The following is a 22,683-nucleotide window of genomic DNA, read 5'->3' on the forward strand; positions in this document are numbered from 1 at the left end:
AGTAATACTAATTTACACCATTAGAAGTAAGGACAGCTGTGCTTTTGAGGGAAGGGAATGAGAATTGATTAAGAAGGTGGATTTTGGGGTTTTCTGGAAGGTGATTTTAGATAATTTCTTGCTCTCTATAATGTAAGGATTATGTTAGTGTGGAATAGGGAAGAATAAACCTGAATAAAAAAAATAACACAGTCTCTTCCACAAGTCTCTAAAGTCTTGACTTTGGTTTGGCTTTTTCACTTCATAAGGAGAAAAGTCTGGTGCTGCAGACTAAGGTGTGGAGGAGGAATAGATGCAATTTTTCTATTTGTTCAAGGAAATTATTGCCCAGGAAGGCATCAACAAAATTTAAATTAGAAAAAATATTCAATTTTTGATCCAGAAAACTTTTGCAATCCAGTGTATTTAGGCAATGAGTGAATTCATTTGAGACAATAGCTCTCGTATAAAACTAATAAATCACTCACCTAGAAAACAATTGTTCAACAATAATACCTTCACTATATTTGCCAATGAAAATTTGCTCTAAGGTCATTCAGTTTACCGTGAAAAATCAAAAAATTTAATAAAGTTAGTGGAAAAGTGAACTTGTCAAGAAAATAAAGGGATTATTGTAGTAAAAGTTAGACTTTCTTTTTGAATATTAATTAATTTTTTACTTATTTGAAACATAGAATAGGGAGAGAGGAAAACTGACATGCAGGCATTCAAACTCCCATCCACTTGTTCACTCCCCAAATGCATGCCACAGCTGGGGCTGCCCAGGCCAAAGTCAGGAGTCCCAGACTCAGTCCAGGTTTCCACATAAATGACAGAGACTCAACTAATCATCAGATGATTCCGCCCAAGGTGTGCATTAGCAGGAACCTGGACTCCAAAGTGGAGTCATGACTTGATCCCAGGCACTCGATATGGCATGCAGGCTTCCCAAGTGATGTCTTAGTTGCTGTGCCAAATGCCTGCCTCCTTTTCTGCAGAAATGTATAAGTTTTACACAGCTGGAACTGCAAAAGGGCGTTGACCTCCAAGGTGACTGTCCACACTTTGCTGCCATTCCTTACTAGAATGGAAAGGCAGGGCCACATCACGCATGCTGGTCTGGAGCAGCCCCTCCCAAATACACAGATAACCAGTTCAGATCTTAAATTAAAAAGGCAAGAAGGCACTTGCTGTTCATCCAAGATTCAAGATCATTGTTTAAGGGAAGTAACTAGACTTCCCCCTAATAAGACTGTCCCTTGTTAATAGTGTTCTCCTTACAAATGTCTTTTAGACCCCAGCATGACCAAACACTTCTAATCATTACCACTGACTCATGGGAATGGCTCTGAACTTGATTCATTCATACAAACGACCAGTTGTTTGACACGCGGTATTTGGAAGTGAACTTTTAAATTATTTTATTATTGAAGTGAAGAATATTGTAAATCCTCAAATTACCAACTGATCTGATTTTCTTTTTTCTTTTTTCTTTTTTTTGGGAGGTAAAATAGCAAGGTTTATTAGGGAAGGGACATCCGTAAGAACGGATGCACACCTCTCCAGACAGGACCTGGGAGAGAGTACTGTCACTCGGACTGGGGGTGGGGGAGAAGTAGCGAGGTTACATGTTGAGTGGAGAGATTACACCTGGCCAGACCAGGTGGGTGGCTCAGCAGAGAGGCAAAGGGCTGAGCGTGCAGTCCGGTTGAAGCTGGGGATTTTAAGGAGATGGGTCTTGCTTCCCCACCTCTGCTCCTCTTGGAACAAAGGGCTTTTTGGATGTAAATAGAAAAACTTCTCCCTGAGTTTTGCAAATGTTAAGAAGCTTCTCCCTGAGTTTTCTCTTGAAGGTCTGAAACAAAGGACTTTATGGATACAAATGTTATCAGACAGGAGGAAGGGAGCAGCGTGTTTGAGATGCAGATACTGGGCTGCACCTGGGAGATTGTGGAAGATTTGTCAGGCAGAAAGGGTGGGGACCCCACCTGGCAGGTTACCAGGTAGAAGGGGGCAGGGCAGGGCAGGATGTGAATACTGGGCTGCCCCTGAAGCACCACATCGGGATGACCTTGAGATGCAGCATGTGGTGGACATAGATGTCTTCTCTTTAGGCCTTTATGTAGCACACACATAAGCTCATAACTGACTTCCTACCTAACATCCCTCCTTAAGAGAAAATACCCAAAATTCTTCTTTGGGATCATGGATGGAGATCCGTTTTCTGTAACTTCTTCAAAGCTGGCATGTGTGGATGTGAGGGCGATCTGGCTGCGACATCTGTCACCCCATTGATCGCCAGGGTTGATTCAGCTGATCTGGCTGGCTAGGCGGGTGTCCCCTTCCTCCCTCACCGCTCCATGTGCGTTCCTCCTGAAGCTGTGTGCTCGGTCGAAGAGGACGACCTTCCCCACTAGAGGAGGACCGGTCTTCGGTTAAGGGTATACGAGTAGCTGAACTCCCCTGCTAGAACCTCCAAACAAGCTCTCAAAGCTGGCATGTGGGCATCGAGGGGGATTTGGGTATTTCCTCTTGCTATCTGACTTATGGTGTGCGACAGTGGCCTTGGAAAAACTGTCCTGCTCGGTCCAGAGGGCTGCTCAGGTCATCCAGTGGAATGGGCTGGAAGCCTTGTCTGACATCTGATCCTGGAAATCCTGGCTATTTCCTCTCATTGACCCAATAACTTCTGTAATCTTGATGCTTCTCTTTGTACTGTGTGTTTTTAATGTCCTTGTTTGTTTTGTCTCTAACAGACTAAAAGCTGTTGAACTCCAAATGATTTTCTTTATACTAAAGAGAATATTTTAGTTTTTAAGGAAAGTTACTGTACTCTGTCCACTTTAACAGACTCTTTTCAACATAGTATAGAAGAACTATTTGAAAGTCCTAGATTTTAGCAATTATTACAGTGCTTAAGCAAATTTAAACCTGCACCTAAGAGATTACAAAGATACAAGGACTTTGATTATCCGTAGATATGACTATCTTGTCATCTAACAAAGTATGTCACATTAGGGATACCCTTAAAATCCTTAGATCATTTTGTGTTGCATATCACAAAATTCAACTATAATTAACTAAATTACTAGCTCAAAATTTTAAACAGAGAAAGTGATATTTGATCAAAATTTTTGTTTCAATGATCAAATCTGTTTTAAAATTGATATTTTGATTGTATGTAAAAATTATACATTATGCATATTTTCAAACTTCATAGAGTTTCTAGAAGGCATGACATCTTTTCAATTATGCCAAAACAAATAAGGCAAAGGTAAAATTGAGTTCGATTTTCTTTTGAATGTACTTACACATCCTATATTCAGCTAACACTTTCTATGACCTAAATAGAAAGCTTATACATCTTATAACCTATACTTTTTATAAGGCATTTATTTAATATAAAGTTATACTTTCTATTAGGTCAATGTGATCATGTAGTACTTATAACTAGGCACTTCACTTCTAAAATGGAATATTTTAGAGAACATAAATGTTATATGCTCCCATTCAAATAGCACAATTTTACAAGGTGATAATGAGAAAAAATAAAATGACAAGATGTGGTCTCCTTTGTGACTTTATAAGGTATAAATAGTCTCAGAGTATGATTGTGCAGTTTTTACTCTTTACAAATATGCCTTACAAGCTCACAGAGTCAATAAGGGCTGAAATTCAGGACGCAATCTGTAGTCTGAGCTAAGGGATGTAGTTCCAGGTTGTACCAGCCAAGATACAAAACACCCTTGCAGCATTTCAGGAGCAGTCTTAAGGCTATCCTCAGGAGGTAATTGGCATAAGCATCAATGAGTGATTAGTCCATCCATCAGTTGGTGATTGGCCTGCCCATCACTAGGTATTGCCCTACCCTGCCTGGCAAATATTAGTCCATCAACAGGTGATTAACCTACCATTAAGGGGAGTGATTGACCTGCCCCTTATGAAGAGATTGTCCTTGAGTTGAAGTGGAAAGTGAATTTGCTACTATAATTTTTAGAGTACCTGAAAGACACAAAGTTATCAGAGTTGTATTGTATTATCTGTAATGCTTTTTCTCATTTATTAAAGATACCAAATCAGGGCCAGCACTGTGACATAATGGGTAAAGTGGCCGCCTGCAGTGCAGGCATCCCATATGGGTGCCAGTTCAAATCCCAGCTGCTCCACCTCTGATCCAGCTCTCTGCTATGGCCTGGGAAAGCAGTAGAAGATGGCCCAAGTCCTTGGGCCCTTGCACCCACCTGGGAGACCTGGAAGAAGCTCCTGGATGCTGGCTTCAGATCGACCCAGCTCTGGATTTTGTGGACATTTGGGGAGTGAACCAGCAAATGGAAGACTTCCTTCTTTCTCTCTCTCTGCAACTCTGTCTTTCAAATAAATATATAAATTAAAAAAAAAAAATTTCCCGGCCGGCGCCGCGGCTTACTAGGCTAATCCTCCGCCTTGCGGTGCCGGCACACCGGGTTCTAGTCTCGGTTGGGGCACCGGTCCTGTCCCGGTTGCCCCTCTTCCAGGCCAGCTCTCTGCTGTGGCCAGGGAGTACAGTGGAGGATGGCCCAAGTGCTTGGGCCCTGCACCCCATGGGAGACCAGGAGAAGCACCTGGCTCCTGCCATCAGATCAGCGCGGTGTGCCGGCTGCAGCATGCCAGCCGCGGCAGCCATTGGAGGGTGAACCAACGGCAAAAAGGAAGACCTTTCTCTCTGTCTCTCTCTCTCACTGTCCACTCTGCCTGTCAAAAAATAAAAAAAGAAATTCCCTGCTGTTAAAAAAATAAAGGTATCATATCCTAGAAAGGACCTATTACTGAAAACTGAATTTTGTCTGACCTCAAAAATATGTAGTCCATCTAATATAACAGCCCATTAGTTCACAGTTTTGGCAAATCTGGTCTGATCAGTAAAATCTCAAGGCAAAGAATGTACATGGCAGGGAGATAGTGCTCTGCGGGTTGCAAAACTATTTCAAGGAGCAGATGAAATTAGAGTTTATGGATATGAGCTATTAAGGTAGAAGTCTTTTAAAATGTGAAAGTAAGTAAATCCTGGATTTGGTTGTGTACTGGGTTTCTCTAGAGAAATACATAGTGGCATAGATAACCAGATGTAGATATAGTTGTAGATACAGACATAGGTCTATATGTAAACATAGATGGCTATCACACATGTATACATATGCATACGTATATTTACCTCTAATGGATTAGCTCACTTGACTATGGACTTCCAGGATGTGCCATCTGCTAACTGGAGAAAGGCAGTGAAACTGGGGTGGACTGAAAATGGTGCCTCGTTGATGCAAATCTCAGAGTATGAAGGCTTGAAAGCTGGGAGTCCCAATGTCCCAGGGCAGAAAAGGTGATGGCTTCAACTCAAGAAGAGAGAATTCACCTTTCCTATGCCTTTGTTCTACTTAAGCCCTCAGTGGATTGAATGATATCCAGTCACCACTGAAAGAGCTGATTGCTCTACTGGATTCAAATACCAGTCTCTTCCAGAACCTCGTTCACAGACCTGTCCCCAAATAATGTTTATCTAACTATCTCCTCGTCCTTTATTCTGTCAAGTTGACGTAAGATCAACCATCAGAAACAATAAGAAAAGGGATGATGGCCAGTAGAGACTGATTAGTGCTCCCAGTGGGTGACACACTTTGCAGATTTCCAAGCTGTAAAATTGGATGAATTTTAATTAGACACCATTGCAATACAGACACGTCCTCTTTTACAATCAATTTACCTCCAGGTTAAACATACACTATTTCAAATGTCTTAGCATTAGGTGATATAGTAAATGAAACTCCAGACATGGGCGTAACTCAGAAGCATTTTCTCGACTGTTTTCTAACGCTGGATACTTTGACAACATCGGGACATTTGCTTCCTCACAGCTGGGGAAGGGTCATTAGTGTCATCTCATGGGTTGAGCCCAAGGATGGTATTTTTCCTCAATAAAATCCCAGAGACATATACAGATGAGTTCTGTGCCAGCTTTATTCCCTTAAATGGAACTGTTCTTTAGGCACTATGTTCACTAGTAACCTTTTTGAATTTGTATTCATCATACAAAGACGCCCTTAACATTTAGATAAGATATTCAGCAACTGCTTCATGGTGACTGCAGACATACTTATGTTTTTGACTCTGATTCATTTCCTGATCAATGTTTTTAGCATAATTGAAGTACCAAAATTCTTCTGAGCTTAATGTTAATTAATAATACAGCTCTGGTTTTTGAAAAACATGCATGTCATTGATGCCGTTGATTTCCTCCAGTACTGCTGGAAATTCCTAGCAACTAAACTCAAGTACACCAGATCATTCAGACCTCTAAACTGATGTCCTAAACCTGAAACATTTACTGAGACTTATATGATTAAATCAGCTGATTGAGGCAGGAATACAAGATCTAAAAATAGCACTGATAGGAGAAAAAATTGGGCTATTTTTTAAATAATGAATAAATTGTACTCTAAAAGTTAACAGTCACTATTTTGGACTAAGAATGTCCTTTGTCAGGGAAATAGTTTTGGAAACAAGGGCGACATTTTATTTTATTTCTGGCACAAAATATAGTGTCTAGATCTTCAGTCTTGCCACTTTCTGATGTCTAAATGTTTACTCTATTGAACACTGTACCACTAAAGTCTGGTGGTTCTTTTAAAAATTCAAATGACAAGAGGATTATCCATGAAAAGCTATAGTATTAGTGTTATACTGGGAAGAGTAGGTTAGAAAAATCTTTATCAGTTTAGAATGTACCCCTAAAGTAACAGAAATGCTAAAAGAGATAATCATCTTAAACATAAAACCATGAGAAAATCAGAGTGAGGACAGCACTCAGCTGGATATTGATTGCTAAATATGATAATTCTAGTTTTTGGATCGAAAATAATGGTTAGAAAATAGTCAATCCCAGGGAAATTTTGGATTTTGTCCTGAAGCTAGCAACAGTGGCAGCAAGTGTTACAGACCATCACTCATCAGGAATGAGAAAAAATAATTTTCAGACATAGTTACTAAATATATGATGATCTTATTATTATACATTAGCTTGAGATGTGATCACTAAATCTATTATTCATTATAGAGGAAAGTCTGGTATTGAATGTAAATATATTGAATGGTGGATCTTGAAAACTTGTTAGTCAGTTCTGTGCCCTGTGCTTCTATGCATCTACTTATTTGGTTTATGTATGATCAACTCATATATAAATGATACGAATTTGTTAAGAAGTTATCTTTAGTTAATGTTTCTTCTCTACTAAAATGACCACACTGTTCAGTCACAGTTAGCCTGGCATTTATAGGGAAGCTAAAGCACTTAGTGGACTTTTTGATCAAACTAGTACAAGTTTAGAAGAAATGAACACATAACGACTCACAGGTACATGCATCCATCCAACATATAGACATTCCATGTTTACAGAGGAGTACTAGAGCATCACCACCATCATAGTTGTGTTCTTGTCTTGTAACGTGTTTGCTGGCAAATGTCCTTAGGTTATTTGAATGTTTCGTATGTTGTTTTATCAATCAGAGGCTTCCCTCATAGCTTTAATCTAGAAGGCATAAATGGATGGATTATATTTAAGTGGAAGGAATTTAATTAACAGAACTGACCCACATTTTATAAACATTATGAATATCACATATTCATAATTATTATAATTATAATTATTATATTATATAAATTGATATTTAATTAATTAATTATATTAATTATTAATCATATTATTTATAATATACTTATATTATAATATATAAAATATTTATATTAATTATATTGATTATAATTATAATTATTATAGTTATTCATAATTTATCATTCATTTATCAAATGGGGATGGGTGCTTGGCACTGATGCTTAGTCATCACTTGAGATGCTTGCATCCATATCAGAGTGCCTGGGTTTGGGTCCTGGCTCCAATTCTGATCCAGCATCCTGCTGATGAGCATATTAGAAGGATGGTGTCGGGGGTGGGAGAGAATACTTATATCCATTGTTTCATTCCCCAAGTTCCTGCAATGACCCCAAGTGGGGCCAAAACGGGGAGCCAGGAGTTCAATCCAGGTAACCCACTTGGTTTTGCAGGAACCCAATTGCTTGACCCATCACAGCTACCTTCTGAGGTTCATATGAGCAGAAAACTAGAATCAAAGCAGAGCTGGGAACCAAACCCAGGTACTCTGACACAGGATACAGGCATGTTAACCTCTAGGCTAAATGCTCACCCCTAGATAACTTTTTAATTTTAGAGAAACAGCTATAAATATAGCAAATTTATGTTTTTGAGTATCCATATTTCAGGCTTATGAATATGCAGCTAATTCTTTTCATTGATTTCAGTCTTTAAAATCCAAAATATACAACTTAGGACTCTTTTTTAAAAATATCATTATTATTAGATATTATTGTTATTAGACAAAAATATTTCTTGTATAAGCTATATTTTGGATCAATAAGAAATTGTGTCTGAAAATGAACTATACAGTAGGTTCCCAGAGATGTTAAATCTTTCCTCTTTCTTCCTTTTAAATTTTGTTGATTAAAATATGGCCACCTTTCTGGACTCAGATTGGCAAATTGTCAGAGTTTTGATGAATTGTTTGAATTCTGAATATAGTTGCAATGTAAGCGGGAGGACATGCAGAGGCTCTTGGGAGAACTCGATGGCTTTCTAGAATATAAAGTAACACTGCAGCCATGTTGCAAAACAATATAGAAGGGGAAGTTAGGACATATTTTAGTTTAATAGAAGTAATTACCTGAAAAACCAATCACAGTGCAAACTGCTCCAGGATGAATATTTGATATGCAATAATAAGTCCTTCAGATCATGTGTGTAGTCAACCAAAAACTACTAAAACCATTCACAGATTGAAATACACTCACCTCTGACAAAGAATTGATGCTAGTGTATGAAATAAGTCTTGCAAAGTGGAAGGTAAATCTCTTTAGCCTTGGAGATTATTCTAATAGTTTAGTGGCTATAAAGTTACTACTGCCATGAGCAACGAGGCAAGTGTTCCTACTTAAAAATACATCCTTAACTTTAGGGAAAATATGAAATGATTTATCACTTTAGAATGGGCTCCTTGGTGCCTAATCAATTTCTTCCATAAAAATTGAATGTAACATCAGATGAAGGAGTGCTCTGTAAATATCAAGGAACAATGATGATGTCTGATTGTAGCTGTTATAATTATTATTCAAACTGGGAACATGAGATATTTCTGCTGTCAAGGAAAATTATTATAACTATAAGCAAACGTAAGAAAGTGACATATGATTACTCCATTATTCAAGACATCGATATACTTTGTTTTGGTGACAAATATATGTTATTTCATGCTTTCAGATTTAAGTATTTATAAATAACTGATTATCCAATTTTGGAAGCCTTAAGTAGAAATTACACATCTATTAATTGTCTACATGGAACACTGTATCTTCTTCGCTGAAGTTTCTGCTAAGGTTCATGGGGAAAATTCATTTCATAAGTTGATAGGGACCTCTTTTGTTTAGGAAGTTCACAGAAATAGTTTTACCTGGTTTTCCATAATTAATGTGAATTTTTCAGCATATTACCTTAAAATATTAATGACAGTACCTCTTTCAATATTGTCTGACACCCAGACCTCTGCCCCTACTCAGGCAGGTGGACTTTTCCACATTCATCAACTTAGAGAAGGGATGACATAGCTGAATGTGGAGCCAATTATTACTGGAATTTGTGTCGCCAGTGGGAGAAGGCAGAAAGGGGCAACCACTGGGCTTGAATAACATAGTTTAGAGGATGCTTAATGGAGTCTTCCTGCTGCTGAGTTGAGCAAATTATCTCAGTTTGGCACTAAGAGTTTTAATGCACAGTTGTAAAATTGAAAAGTAGCTGTGGTATTCAGGAAGGAGGGACAGGGCTCTGTCCCAGTGACAGTGTCAAGAATAGGTTTGATGGGATGGAGGAAGTCCAATGTCTTGATGTGTCTGGAGAACCTAGCTTCTAAAGTTGAAGGAAAACGTACTGCCTCTCCAAGACAGAGACTCAAAAAAAGTAGAAAGACCTAAACAAAGAAATAATTTTCGGTGTATCTAAGCAGTTATCACTTCAGACGCTTCAGGCATTAGAAATAGCTAAGAAACATGGAAAGATCCTGTGATGTAGAGGATATCATTTTGTCAATCAATGATCTAACACTCTTTACTTGCATCTGAACCCATGTATGTATTTTCATTCATATGCTGTGTGTAAGTCAGTGAAGATCGGCTCCCCACCCACCTCTTCACTACTGTCATCCCTACACAGTACTCCCTAAATCCCTGTCCAACACACAAAAATATTTCAAAGGGCTTGTGTAAAAATGGCATTAAAATTTCATTTTATTTTGGTGCAAATTATTTTCAAAACCCCTGCATGGTTTTCTCACAATGCACACATTTTCATGAAGCTGTGGAGCACCCCAAGAATGCATCATGGAACTTGATGAACCCCTGGAGAAAGAGGGAGGTAAGGATTAGAAAGTGACCTAGTTTAAATGTTCACTGTCTAAATAAATGGGCGATAGAAGTAGATATGCTTTTTAGTTCTTGTAAAAGACAATTAAGGATGCTACTTGATGTTTGTGTTCTAGGCTGAAACCTGTTAGTAAGAAAAACGGTAACGGGGCATTAGCTGGTGTCAGCAGTTTCCGGGAAGGTCCACAATCCAGACACAGTGGCTGGCAATGCTTGGACAGAACTCTTGGTAACACAAGCTATCTTCTCAACAGTAAGCTCCTTCTACTTCTACTTCCTGCTCTTGTGTTTCAGCCTCGTGGTGACCCAGCTCCCCAGTTTCTGCTTTGATAGTCCTTGCCAGTCATCAGGTGACTCTTCTCTCTGCTTCAGAGTCCTCCTTACTGATGTGCCTATGGATGTGTCTTTGCTACTTCTCTTCATTCCTGTCTGTATCCTTTTTCTCCATTTATATGATATCCAAACCTTCTTATAAATTTGGTGCATCAGGAATATCCAGTATAGATTTCATCTCTTGCTACAGCGTTCCTTTCGGGCCGTAACTGACTGAACGCCTGTTATTCAACTTATCATACTGTGGTCCAGGTCTCCCATTCATGTGATACCAAAGCAGGTTCTCTCTGTACTGTTAAATTTTAGGATTTACTGTGAACTTGACAGAGGCTTCACATGGGAAGTTGAACTCCCAGGCACCCATCTTACTTTAATTATGTTTTCTACTGTTGTTTCCTATGCAGCAAAGCTCTTCCTAGATTAAACAACTTCAGAGTAGACCACCTGGAATATTTCACTAACAGGGAAATATCATCACCTTTACTCACCTTCATATAAATAGGTTAACAATCTAGACTGACTTCTAGCTATTGTTGCAGAGGGAAAGCAAAGCATTCACTGTACAAGTTTGCCCTGAGCCAGCCTCTGCATTTTTCTGTGCCAATTTGTTCATTCATCCATTTACTCAACTCTTATAGGTATTTTGATGTATCAATAATCAGAGATAAGCATCCCGACCCAGCACATTACACTCTCGCATGAGAAGTACATATACAATAAGAACACTAACTAAGAAAATATATAGCATGTCAAAAGGCAATATGTGCTAATGGGAATTTATAAAAGGAAGACAAAGCAAGACATAGCAGTTTTATTTTATAAATAGTATGTTGTGAGCCTCATTGAAAAGATGGCATTTGAATTATTCTCTGATTCTATTTACATCCTATCTAGTGACCTCTGCTATAACTATTCTACTTAACAGAGGATAAAATTATGATAAGACAAGATCTATGCTTAATTATTGAGCAAATCAGCTATGCTTCTGAGCATATGTAACAAACTGAAAAAGCGAACAGCAGTATATTCAGGCTATGTAGCGGAGGCTCCAACCTCCCAACCCTACAAGACCTTGGGTAGGATCAGACCCCTGACACCTGTATAGTTTCTGGGGATGTGACAGCTTCACTGGGGCTCTAAAAAATGATGGGAAATGTTGGGGAAAATACAAAGTGTGTTTGACATCTCTTCTTTCATGCAAAGGAAGCATGTTTTAACGTGAGGGAGTTTCCTGAGAGAAGTTTGATTGTAACTAAGCCATGATTCTTTTGTCACCTATGGAGTTCAGGTTATCAGACACATCTTGTGGTCTCTTGACTTCTGCTCAGTCCACTGTTTGCTCACCCTGTGTTGTATTGATGCAATTCACAAACGTAGTCAGTGTTTTCTTGTCTCTGGTGCTCCACATGTCAACAGCTCTCAGTCCTACACGTTCTCTGATGCTACAACCTGGGTCCGTTGGAACTAGTTTGGAACTGAGTCTGCACAGACCAGGAGGTGTGAGGAAATCAACATCTCACAGCTGGCCTTTGAATCAACCCTGTGTGAGTGTGTGTGTGTGTGTGCGCGCGTGCTGGTGGGGGGTGTCTGGTGGACACTGGTACATAAATTCTCCCTTTTCTATTTCAATGTCATTGAATTCTTTTTTTTTATCTTTTATTTAATGAATATAAATTTCCAAAGTACAGCTTATGGATTACAATGGCTTCCCCCCCCCCCATAACTTCCCTCCCACCTGCAACCCTCCCCTTTCCCGCTCCCTCTCCCCTTCCATTCACATCAAGATTCATTTTCAATTCTCTTTATATACAGAAGATCAGTTGAGTATATATAGATTTCAACCGTTTGCCCTCACATAGCAACACAAAGTGAAAAAATACTGTTGGAGTACTAGTTATAGCATTAAATAACAGTGTGCAGCACATTAATGACAGAGATCCTACATGATATTTTTTAAAAAAATTGATTAATTTTCTATGTAATTTCCAATTTAACACCAAGTTTTTTTTTTCATTTTCAATTCTCTTTATATACAGAAGATCGATTCAGTATATACTAAGTAAAGATTTCATCAGTTTGCACCCACACAGAAACACAAAGTGTAAAAATACTGTTTCAGTACTAGCTATATCATTACCTCACATTGGACAACCCATTAAGGACAGATCCCACATGGGACGTAAGTACACAGTGACTCCTGTTGTTGACTTAACAATTTGACACTCTTGTTTATGGCGTCAGTAATCTCCCTAGGCTCTAGCCATGAGTTGCCGAAGCTATGGAAGCCTTTAGGGTTTGCCGACTTCGATCTTATTCCGACAGGGTCATAGTCAAGATGGAAGTTCTCTCCTCCCTTCAGAGAAAGGTACCTCCTACCTTGATGGCCCCGTTCTTTCCACTGGGCCGAGTGGTTAAGGCGTTGGACTTAAGATCCAATGTCATTGAATTCTGTGATGTATTATTCTACCTGGCTCCTCATTGACTCCCAGCAGGATCAAGACAAAGTTTCTCTCAGTGGTGACCAACTTGAAAGGTTTACCATGCTTTAGTTTTCTACCTTCAGTGTATTAGGCCTCAAAGTTTCGTACTTTCTATCACTTGGATATCAATTCCCAAAACAAATTACCCATAAACAAGCTCTTTTCCTAGGCTTTGCTTTCTGGCTAAAACTAGGCTAAGACACTCATGATCTTTGTTGCATTCCTGTTGTCTTGTGTGTGTGTGTGTGTGTGTGTGGATAGAGAGAAAGAGAACGAGAGAGAGAGAGAGAGATTAATTATTTTCATAGTTTTTTTTATGTTTGTGAAATTACAATTTTTTTATTTTATTTTTAAAAATTTCACTTAAATATTGTTCATTTTCATTTTAGCATGGTGTCCTTTGAGATATAAAGATAATTTATTTTCAATGAAGATAGGGCAACAGGAGGGATGGAACTGTTCTGTTGCATATATTGGTGGTGGCACCTACAGATGGCCCATGCAATGAAAGAATCACACAGACACACACACAAAAGTAAAATTTAAATAAGATCTATGTCAATTAAGATTGTAATATTGTAGCTCTGCAAGGTGTTACCATTGCAGGAAACTTATAAAGATCTTTATATTGTTATTTATAATTACATGCCAATCCACAACTATCTCAAAAGAAAAATTTACATTAAGGAAAAACCTGTTTTGCTTTTCTTTGCAGGAGCCCTTCAATTTACACACACAGTAAAACTGCATTTCTTTGGCAGGTTAATAGCCAGGTTAAATACTAATGTGTGCATCTGTGGGAACATTTCACTTAAATTATGAACTCATAATCAGAATCCTATTCGGCTTTTATATAAAAGTCACTTATTAGGCTTCTGTGCTTTGGATAACTAGGAATCCAGTAGAAGTAGTTACATAGTCTATTCATGATTAAATTAATTCAAAGAGAGCATAATCATGTATTGCTTTTAATATTTATTACGAAGAAAAGCACTTAAGCTTTTGGATCTGTGCTGACTATATTCTGGTTGCAAAGGAAGCTTTATTAAAATGTATTTAGTTTTGGGGACTGAATTTCACCTTTTTTGTCCATTTTTAAAAATGAACTTCCATGCTCTGTTCAACCCATTAGAATGGTTTTTATATGGAAGATATCATTGACTATTTTCATTAGAAAAGATAATGGTGTTGCCTGAACAGATCAGTTACCCACCTGTTTTCCAAAAGTCTAGTCCAAAGTGAATCTGTTTTCAGTAAAAACAGGTTTTCTTCCCCCTAAAAAACTCATTAATCATGTAATTAAACAAAAATTCTACATCAATGCAGAATTTTAGGGACCTACTTTCTTTAGAATTATTTGTCATAACCCAGGATAAGTTTAGAAATGGAAGAAATGAAAAAATAAATGGATTCAGTGATTTCCCTTCTCATTTTTGTTTAAAATTAGTACTGTCATTTTTCTATAAAACTTACCCACTCTCAATACATGCCTAATCCACAGTTTGCATTTGTCTATATCACTTTCCAATGCTCTCTTTCTCTGTTTTAGTTACCCTTGGCCTCTCCTTTGACCTCCTGTTGCCTGTCTCAATAAATTCAGGGCATAAGCATTTACCTGCAGCAAATGCGAATGGCTCCTCCAGAAATATAGCGTCCTATAAAATCTGAAGCCAAAGGGAATGGAAGGGTGAGGTCAGGGATAATTTTCTCATCACAGCCTCTCTTGATTTTTCCTTTTAGGCTCAGACACTGTGTTGACCTCTGTCTATTTTTATGGCTAGATTAATTCTGCTATTTCAATGAGTCTGAGTTTTTGGAATCATATGGTTGGGATGACCTTAGAAAGAGCTGACCTATGAAAAGACCAGGTGAAAAAAAATGAAAGAAAGATGAAAAAAATGAGACTTTCAGACCAAGAAGATATCCTAGCCACGATCTTACTCAACCATCTAATTTTACAAAGAAGAAGGTGTGGAAAGCAAAGCCAGCTGATGATGTTGGGCATATAGCCCCTTCATTTTGGCTGCCCAATCTTCTACGGCTTGCTCTGCCAGTTTTCCAGACTCAAAGGCAATCCTGTCCCAAATCAGAAAGGAAGAGGGGCCCCAGATAAAGGACTGAAATTCAGATTAAGGTCAACATTTCTAATGCTTAAACTTTGGGTATTCATTTTCTTGTATCCAAATGCTGGAGTTTTTAACCTGTTGCTGCTCCCTGCCTTGTGCATTGCAATTATCCATGACTGGGTGACTTTTGACCCTGTTATGTAAAGTGTCCCCTCATCTCCTTGCATAATGTCCTGTAGGGCTTTGGTCTGATTTCCTCTGCTCCTCTCACAAACCAGGCCTTCCCAATTGTATGAAATGAAGTGGGTTCTTCCATTGGGTGTGGATGTCCTACTAACTGCTATGAGACCCTTCCTTTAAACAAGGCTCTGCCTCTAGGTACCTGTGTGAGGCCATGGCAGGGATGTGACTTTGGCTACTACGTAGTGGGATTCCATAGGCTAGGGAAATTTGTCTTTCAAAAATGTATCTTTGTATTTAAGAGTCTGCTTGGTAAGTGTTTAACTTCATAGTTACCTTCTGCCCAAATCGTGGTCAAAGCTGTTTTAGGGATTATCGGGGAGGAATGTAGGATCAGGAAATCCAGGATGTCAAAATGATATCTAAAATTGAAAAAGAGAATTAAAGCTATTCTAAAACCCCCAGCATTGTCTTCTCCTAATTTGTTTATCTCCTTCTGTTGCTTTTTTATTCAGTGATGCCTTAGACTATTTAGCTCCCAAACTGTTTCTCTTAAGCATCATAACTATAAAATCAAGTATTATTTTGTGCTTGCTGTTATTTGCTTTCTAAAAATATCACAATCTTAATTAGTGTTATATAAGACACATAAGGACACTTAAGAAATACATGCCCTTTCTGAGTTTTATGGGCTATAAATTAAGAAAACACTTTATTATCTTTCAAACATCATTCATGTTATGAAAATCTTTTTGAGATAAAGACAATAAACTTAATACAAAGAAATGTAACAAATTAGAATTGTAATTATTTTTGTATAGCAGTTACATTTTCTGTGTCGTTGGTTAACAGATATTGTCAGTGTTTTCTTTGGTGCTACATTTCATCTATAGTTTTAAGTAGTGAATCAAAATATAATCAAAAAAAGTAGTATAACAGTGCCAGAGAGCAGAAAATATAGTAAACTTTTCCTTTTTATTTCAAAAACTTGTAAGGCATGCATTTGGCACAGCAGATAGGATGCCTCTTGGGCTGCCCTCATCCTGTAACTGCGCCTGGTTTGAGTCCTGGCTCTACTTCTGATCCAGCTTCCTGCCAAGGCAGAGCTGAGTAAGCAGTTGATGGCGCAAGTACTCCAACCCCGGCCACTCATGCGGGAGACCGGGAGTGAATGCCTGTCCCCTTGCTTGGACTTGGCTCAGCCCTGGCTCTTCTGCCTTTTGAGGATGAACCAGAGCATAGTTCAGAACATACATAAAAAGGACATAATGCATTTTAAAAGCAGACTTATATTGTGAATTAGTCAAATTAATACTAAAGGTCCCACAGAGTACAAGGTAAATGTGATCTTTTTAGTTTGAAATAAAGGACACTCACATAGAAATATGTTGACTTCTCATTAGTAATATGTGTGGTGACTTTTACATGTAGAATAAGCAGAATTGCCCATATCTTTATTTATAGGCAGGAGTGTTTATTATAGAAGGATTATTAATCTCCAAAGACTCTAATACTACAGATAATGAAATAGACTTACAAATTATGCATATTGATCTGAATAAGTTACTCATTCAAGAGATTAAAAAGACAAAACAGAATGAAGTAATAGAACAAAACTAATGTCTGAGTTTTACACTTTCAGTGGTGACAAAGTCAGGCAATGAAATGAGCAGGTATAGCCTGAACCACTTTTGTGGTCTAACTATGACCTTATAAGAAAATTGGATGCCAAATAGCAACATAAAAATATAGTATTGATGTGTTTATGTTTTTATGAATAAAGTTCTTCTTTATGCCAATTACTTTATGTTAGTATGATATCCTGATATATAAAAATTCTACTAGCATAATAATTATTTTCATAAAATATAGTTATGAAAAAGAATAATGTAGTTAATTTATTTTTGAATCTAGTTTAGACACTGATTTATACTGTTTCTGATATCTGCTATTGTGTTTAAAGTGGTTAATATTTTTAATTTTAAGTAACTGCATTTTAAGTAACTGGTCTTTATTCTAGGGTAAAGTATGCTTTTGTTCTCCGTTTAAGGTTTCTGAAACGTTTTTCTCCAGGCAGCTATCGATCACCAATAAGGCACCCCAAAAAGCCTGGAGATTCTCCTGAACTTGTCTCTGGTTGTGGGCAGGGCTACAAGAAAGACAGCAGAAGCCACGTTCTAAGGGCAAAGGCAAGTGACAGTGTCAGTTCAGATTCAAAGGGAAGAACTGCTAAGTCCTGTTGCCAAGAGGGCGATGACACTGGAGTGGTTGGAGAATGGAGACTTTCCTGGCATTAGCTGAACACATATTGTCTGTTTTAATTTTTAGTTGATTACAAATCTTTCAGGACTTGAGAAGGGATTATTTTTAAGACTATAGTAACTGATATTGAAAAGACTTTAGAAGCCATAATTTAAATATGGATATTTTATTGATTCTTGTGGGTTTTGCAAATCGTATAATGCCTTAAATATTTCATATTACCTTTGATTTAGTGAATTGATGCCCTATTTATTTTTGAGTATTTTTCAAGTAAAGTACTTTATAGATATGAAGATAAAAGAACCCAACTTTCCTTTCAATGAGTTCAGTGAATCTGGGAGACAGTAAAGACACGAGAAAATGGTGCATTCTGGTTTTCCCACTTCTATGTGAAATTCACTGTGGGAGTCATGGGTGAAAGGCCATCTAGCCTTTCTGTAAGGTTTAGGGAGGTGTTCCTGAAGACATCTCCAGTGGAACTCTTGACCTCCAGTGGCAGAAATGAGCAAGAGTCCACATGGGAGCAGAGGACGGGCAGGAGGTGCTGAGGCTTCAGGCACACCTTGTGTCTGCATGGATGAGTACATTATGTCAGTGCAATCAACAGCCATGTGCAGGGGGCTGAGTGTGAATGCTGAAAGTTGATGGGAAACAATGTAGTAAAGAGTTTACAAACCTTGGTAAGGAAAGTGAGTCTATCTTGTGAGAATTGGCAAATTCTTTTTTTAAAAAACTTTTATTTAATAAATATAAATTTCCAAAGTACAACTTTTGGATTATAGCGGCTTTTTCCCCCCATAGCCTCCCTCCCACCCGCAACCGTCCCATCTCCCACTCCCTCTCCCATCCCATTCACATCAAGATTCATTTTCAATTATCTTTATATACAGGAGATCAATTTAGTATATACTAAGTAAAGATTCCAACAGTTTGCACCCACACAGAAACACAAAGTGTAAAGTACTGTTTCAGTACTATTTATAGCATTAATTCACATTGGACAACACATTAAGGACAGAGATCCCACATGAGAAGTAAGTACACAGTGACTCCTGTTATTGACTTAACAATTTGACACTTTTGTTTATGGCGTCAGTAATCTCCCTAGGCTCTAGTCATAAGTTGCCAAGGCTATGGAAGCCTTTGGAGTTTGCCGACTTCGATCTTATTCCGACAGGGTCATAGTCAAAGTGGAAGTTCTCTCCTCCCTTCAGAGAAAGGTACCTCCTTCTTTGATGGCCCTGTTCTTTCCACTGGGATCTCACTCGCAGAGATCTTTTGAAATGGACACTATGAGAAACAGTGACTTGATCACTCTTGTCCTGACTGTTGATGTACAATGTAATACTTTATCCATTTTAGTATTTTTTTTGTTCTAGTACTATTGGTTGAACTCTGTAATTAATAAGCAAGAAGAATTTTAGAGCTGGAAGAGGGATGATCTTTAGATTGTGATCTCCCTAACACCTAGCATGGTGTCTTGTCGATTCTATTGTTTTATTTCTCAGTTTATTGTCTGGTTAATATTGGTGCTCAGAAAATCATAACTTTTTTTTATCAAAACAGAAAAGTTGGTCAATGTCAAGGTCATATTTTACCATAAAATCACTTGCTGGGTGTAATAGCTATATTTTTTCATGGATATTTTCCCTCAAAGTCTATTGTAACTTTATCCTTCTTTCCTCCACTCTTCATGAATAATGTGATGTTGCTCTGACTCTGAGCAGTGATATTATTTACATCTCACTATTTCCAAAAGCTGCTGCTAATTCTTTAAAAAATGCAATATTCTATAGTTATAACCTAGTACTTTCAGAATTGTAGTTTTTACATTGCACATGAAAACACAGTCCCCCACTGGGTTGTAAAATGAATTCATTCAGCTAGCTCAGATTGGTGTACCATTAATCTCTTTACCCTAAATCTACTTTACTAATTCTAGTAGAAAAGCTAATAACTACCTCCTTATGGAACCCCCTCCCCCATGTAGAATATCGTAGTAAATCAAAGTTCCAGTCACCTTTCAATTTCTATCTTTATTTAGGGGGTACTATTAGCCCTTTAAATGATACCACAGAGATGGAATTTTGATCCAAGGAACCTAATATATGTGCTATGATGCATGAGTCTTTCTGAACCTATAAAAATTTGAATTCATAAACTTACTATCTAGGTTAATTAGATCGTAATAGATGTTGGATGTGAGTAGTTATTTGAAAGTAAATCCAGAGTGAATTATGTGGCATGCTAAAGCCATTGGGGAATAGTGAAGAGAGGCTTCATCAGCAAACTTGTATTTGGAGAGAAATAGGAGTGAGATTTACAGGGAGAGGCAGGAATGGAAAAAGAGATGGCCTTATCTTCCTAATTTATTTCTTAATGCCCAATTTCAGATCCATATATGTTAGGTGCATAAAATCACTTACATGTTTTAAGAAAAGAAAACTTCTGTACATATATTCGCATGAATGTCTTTTTGTTCTTATAATTAGATAACCATTGGGGTAGGTGCTCGGTATAGCAGTTAAGACATACTTTTGGATGCCTACATCACAAATTGGAGTGCCTGTTTCAAGCCCTGGCTCTGCTTCAGATTCTAGCTTCCTGCTAACGTGCACTCCAGTAGGCAGCAGGTGATCACTGAAGTATCTGGATTCTTGCCACCCATAAGGGAGACGTGGACTGAGTTTCTGGCTCTGGCTTCAGCCTGGATGTTGTGAGCATTTTGGGGAGTGAACCAGCAGATGGAAGATCTCTCCGTCTCTGCGTCTCTGCCTTTCAAATAAAAAATGAATGAATAAAAATTAAAATGAACTCACTAAATAATGACTAATATGTTACAGCTTTTTACAGCTTCTTGAGTTGAATCCACACTTAAACATTCTCTTACTAAATATTTTCCAACTATATTTCTCTGTGCATTTTTTTATGTTCCTTTGTACCTGAGATTAGTATAACTTAAGATGACTTTGTTCGAACCACTCTCTTTCCCGTTTTTAACCTGACCTTCGGTTACAAAGGGCACCTGTTCTGTTAGGCTTTGCAGTATTGAGAAGGGGCACTGTCTTGCCAGTGAACCACCAAATATTGCAAGGCCAGTGTTTGAAATTGGGTTTCCTGCTCAATTTTCCATTCTGCAAATGTGCTTTGGCTTAGAGGTCAAGAATGGTACCACCGGGACTTTTGATTGCATTACTCGACTTCTCAGCTATGAATCACTTTCTTTCCAAAGCAATAGATGCAGAGGCTCTAAAATAAATTTAGTCATTACCTCTTATGATATTACCTCAGCTTCTTTGCCTGTCTGGTAAAATGCCTGATATTGGTTGACATTGGAAATGAGCTTTTCAATTCTGTCTTGGAAGAAAGAGGAAGGGAAAATAAAATAAACAAAACAAAATTGGGTTTCACAATACTCCTTTTTACCTTCTAACGTTTGTGAATAAATGATTTTAGAACACTGATTATACCTGCTCTAAATTGTCAAATCATAGTTCTTATATAATTTAATCTACTAATAAAGCAATTCATTTATTCATTAATGAAGTGGAAATAATATTTCTTTACTTTTTCAGAGTAAATCACTTATTTGCTTCTAGGACACACATTTTCTCATAGAAAGTATATAAATCTAATTGGAAAATGGCAAAATATGCTTGTATATATGTTTGTGTGTAATATAAAGTTATTTAAATTATTAGCATTATTTAATATGGCATTAAATAAAAATAGGCAGCCATGCTAATATATAATTAATTCTCACATTTTTGCTTCACAAAATATAATTATTTGTTTTTCTTGATGCTCTCATCACAAATTGATCTGGTAAATTCTTACTTCCAGTGTAGTCTGTCCTGGTCTCTGATGCTCTTGTCTGCTCACTCTGCCTTTCCTTTTTCCTTAGCTTCCTAACTTCATGAATTCTTGGCTTCCTGGTTAAGAAGGGTCAGCCATCTATCTCCATCCAAGTCAGGCTAAGGATTTGCTAACAGAAATCCTAAGTGAACTTTGAGAAACAAAATGGTAAAAGGCAGGAATTCAATAAATCCACCCAGTGTTTTAGTTACTTCCAGTTCTTAGGAGACTCAACATTATTTTCGGTTCCACTTCGATATACTTTTATTCAACACCATTTCTCCTTCAAGCCACCTCTACTACCCACATTACTCAGGGTTTCGAGACTTGTGGTGTCACTTGTTGGGTTGAGATTGTAGCAGAGATGGGTGTGTGGATGCAAACCTCACACAACACTTTCTAGTCCCTGAATTCTCCTAGAGATAGGGACATGGTAGGAAGAGGGAATGGGGGAAAAAGACTCAGCTTGCTAACTTGCTTGTGGATGTGAGTGAAATGTTTTCTTGTTGCTCGTTTTGTTCTGCAGTACTGCTGCCTCACAGAAGCAATCTCAAGTCAGGATTTGAAGATGAAAAAGAACACTCTTCCTGCTCCTCACCCACCTGTGGGGGGATAAAGCAGGAACCAAAATACACTCTGATCTCTTACATGTTACAAAGCACAGTTCTCAGGGCAGGGAGTCCATATCCTGATGTTAACATCTGCACTTAAGCAAAGAGTTACTCCAGAACTCCATTTCTGACACATTGTTTTTCAGAAAGGGAGGCAAATAAGGACATGTTCAAATAATCAGTTTACCACCAACCAGCACCTTCAGGCAAGAAGATGGATTGTCAACAAAAAAAGGAGGAAGAGTAGGAAAGTATCTTTGTGAAATTGGGAGTAAAATATAGCAAGTATTGATTGCATAAAAGCAAGAAAATGGTAGAAAATAATGCAACTTAAAAATTTTAAATTTACATATATTAAAGTAGATAAAATACACACAGATCAATGTTGAAGAGAGAGAATGAGA

Source organism: Lepus europaeus, chromosome 15, assembly GCF_033115175.1.
Source record: "Lepus europaeus isolate LE1 chromosome 15, mLepTim1.pri, whole genome shotgun sequence".
In the NCBI taxonomy this organism is placed as follows: domain Eukaryota; kingdom Metazoa; phylum Chordata; class Mammalia; order Lagomorpha; family Leporidae; genus Lepus; species Lepus europaeus.